The sequence below is a fragment of the Sturnira hondurensis genome, unplaced genomic scaffold (genome assembly GCF_014824575.4).
Source record: "Sturnira hondurensis isolate 20B ecotype Veracruz unplaced genomic scaffold, ASM1482457v3 Scaffold0022752, whole genome shotgun sequence".
In the NCBI taxonomy this organism is placed as follows: domain Eukaryota; kingdom Metazoa; phylum Chordata; class Mammalia; order Chiroptera; family Phyllostomidae; genus Sturnira; species Sturnira hondurensis.
The window spans coordinates 150,682-154,011 of NW_028095383.1; positions in this window are offsets into that span (position 1 = coordinate 150,682).

Consider the following 3,330-nt stretch of genomic DNA (forward strand, 5'->3'; position numbering starts at 1 on the left):
TTTTTTTTTTTTTTTACTTTGTCCTCCAGCCCGCTGATCTGATCTTCTGCTTCCTCAATCCTGCTTTTGATTCCTTCCACTGTGTTCTTCAGTTCAGAAATTGTGTTCTTCATTTCCCCTTGGTCCTTACTGATAGTTTCTATTTCCTTTTTGATGTTGATATAGTTTTCAGTGAGTTCATTGTAGTTTTCCTGTAGTTTCTGGTAGCTGATTGTGAGCTCATTGAACTTCCTGATAACCAGTGCTTTGAATTCAATATCTGGTAGCTGACTTGCCTCTATTTCATCTAGTATTCTTTCTGAGGCTTCCTCCTTTCTTTTCATTTGGGAATTGTTTCTTTGTCTTCCCATTGTTTGTGAGACTCTTCTCGTTAGCTTCAGCTTCTTAAATTGATTTGTTCTGGCCTCTTGGGTTTGTGGTGTGAACTTCTGTGGTATAATACCTGTGAGCTTTGGTGGTGTAGTCTCCTTGATCTCCCAAGTTCACTTGTCTTGGGCTGACGTTTAAGTTAACCCTGTGTTTGTCTTTGGGTTTTGGTTGTTTTGGGGTCTTTCTTTTGTGGGTCCTTCCCACCAGCTGGTTAACTGATGGTCCCTCTGTCCACCACCTCTTGTAATTTGTTGTACTGGTGAGGGCAGGTTTGTTGAAGCTAGTTCTTCCATGGGTACAAGGTTTTGAGGATTCTCTTTTGCTCTTGGTCAGTTGTTTGTACTGGGTAGATTTCTCCACTATTTAGTTGTTTTTCCAGAAAGGTCTTGGATTGAGGTTAGTGTGGTTTCTACTCCCTTTTTCACCTCTTCTGTTGTTATCAGTTGGTGGTTTCTTTGTTGTTGGGTTTCCTCTTCCAGTGGGTATCCTGGCATTCTCCATTTCCACCTACTCCTTTTTCTTTGTGTGATCAGTTGGACGGGAGGCAAAATGGTTTATGACAGCAGGAGAGTATTTTATGATATTTACAGTCACAGCTGGTAGAGAAGAGATAGAAGATCTTTAGGCTATGTATAGTGTTAACCGTAATCTTCAATACAACTTGCCATTTTTAAGAAAGGATGGACAAAAGATAAGTCTCTTGTTGGAGAGGAAAGTCTTGAGAGTTGGATCTAGACAACAGTGGGGTTGTGGGAGGTCAGATTCTGAGGTAAGATGAGAGTAAAGGATAATAAATAGGTGTAGTGTGTGAGCAAATAGAGTTAACTACTACAGTAATAGAACTGTTGGCTGTTTGCGCTGTTTCTCCATAGATCGCCTAGGATTTTCTCCCACATGTACAGGGAAATGGAATCCTCTCCATCCTACTCTGTCACCATCTTCCCAGTATGGGGGGAGTCCTTCTGATGTTAAGTACTGTGGTCACTTACACATGAAGAAACAGAATGGAGATAGGGCTGAGGAACTTCCCCAAGGTAACACAGCTGGTTGGTGACAGACAGAACTGAAGTCCAGTGCTTTGTTTCTACCACTGTGCTCTGCCACCTCTCCCAGGTGCCCATCTGCAGCAGGGTTGGAATGGGACTCCTCCATTGCACCTTACCTGAGCTACCACCTCAGGTATTTTAGAAATTGCAGGGTATTCTGTTCCTGCCACCACAGTAACTCAGAGCCTGCCTGTTGTTGGAGAATTTTAATATTTGGCAAATTGTTTGCTTACTATCATCTACTGACCTCAGATCCAAGCTCCACAGCACTTAAGCACACAGAGCTGGGGAGCCCTCCAAAACTAGCTGTGACCTTGAGTAGGTTAGTTGATATCTCTGAGCCTCAGTTTCCTCAGTGGAATATAAATGCTCACTTTGAAGAATTGTTGTAAGAGTTCAATTCAATGATGCATTTATTGAGCACTTACTGTATGCCAGGTGCTCTGTGCCTTGGGAGGCCAGCCACATGAACTATTCAAAGAGGTCCCTTGCCCTGTAGTTTCCAAATGGTTTTGATCCCTAGGGAGCCCCAGAGGTGCCTAAGGGTGAAGGAGAAAAGTCAGGTTGGGTATTTATTCTCCAGCTTCCTCCCTGTAGGGTCTCTGGGGTCTGGTGTCTCAGGGTTAGAGCTCCTGCCAGGTGGCTTTCTCCAAATAAACTTCTCAGCCCTCAAGTGACAGTAGGGGTGATAACAAAACCCACTGTAATTAGTCTCTGAAGGTGCTTGTGGTTTTCTGACACTCTGACCTCCTTTGGAAAGAGTCCCTTTATTAAATGCTCTTCAAATTACCTAACTAGAGTATGCCTTCTTTTTCTTGCTGGGACTCTCACTGTTGCATTCTTCATTTAAATTAATTTGTCAGGCATGCCTGGTAGGCTAATGCCTTCTGCCCAGTCTCACCAAAGACCTGGCCTCCAGTTTCCCAGCACAATATTTATAGTGTTATCTCCCATCACAGCTTTATGTCAGGGATGAATTACATCTCACACTGGTGAGGGTGCATGGATGTAGGTGCTTTTACATACAGATAGGTAGGGATATAATAAAGTAGAAGCTAAACAGAGAGGAATTTGACAACATGTTCCAAATTTTTGAGATATTCCTTTTGACCTAGCAGTTTCATCTTTAGCAATTTACCTCCAGAACACATTCATACTACTGCGAAAAAATACACTATTGTGAAATCAAACCAACTGTCACAGTAGTTGACTAGGTAAATTAATTTCACTCAATGAATATTTTTGAGTACCTACTAATCTTCAAGCACTGTTCTAGCTCCTTAGATACAGCAGTATCATACATATACATATATATATGCATATATTCACTATATACATACATATATATTATATATAATATATATAGAGAGAGAGTGAATGACATGCAACTATGCATAGAAAAATTAGTAGTTCCATATGGATGAGCATAGAAAGATGACCACAATATATTGTAAATAGAAAAAAATCTGGCTACAGAATAGTCAGTAAAATAGGATCCCATTTTTATTTATTGTATTTAGAAGAAAGTATGGAAGAATATAAAACAAACTGTTATTAATGATTAATTGTGAGAATAGCTTGATCATGGAATTTAATGTTCTATTTTACAGTTTTACAGTTTGAGTTTTATTGGAATAAACCTTGCTAATTAAATAAAGATACTTCCATTTTGAATTTTAAACATCTACTTCCTTCCTTTTAAAATAATATTTGCTTTTTAATTACAAAATTATACATAAATATACTCTTTGTGTAAAAATTTCAGAAATTGTAGACAAAGTTTAAGCCTTTCTTAACCTCCAGAATTATTTCTATATATTTCTATATATTCACATTTTACAGACAATATATTTTGTGTTGAGTTCTTTTCACATGAGTGCTATCCTACATTAACTATTGTTTTGAACCTTGCTTT